A 235-nucleotide genomic window follows, 5' to 3' on the forward strand; every position below is an offset into this window, starting at 1 on the left:
TAAATCAAAGAAGGAACGTACGTACGTACGAACGAACGAACGTACGTACGAATGAACGTACGTATTTACGTACGTACATACGTACGAATGAACGACCAAACGAACGAACGAAAGAACGAACGTATGTACGAACGATCGAATAATTGAACGTACGTACGTACGTACGAACGAACGAACTAACGAACGAACGAAAGTACGTACGAACGATCGAACAATTGAACGTACGTACGTACGA

The sequence above is a fragment of the Octopus bimaculoides genome, chromosome 9 (assembly GCF_001194135.2).
Source record: "Octopus bimaculoides isolate UCB-OBI-ISO-001 chromosome 9, ASM119413v2, whole genome shotgun sequence".
Lineage (NCBI taxonomy): Eukaryota > Metazoa > Mollusca > Cephalopoda > Octopoda > Octopodidae > Octopus > Octopus bimaculoides.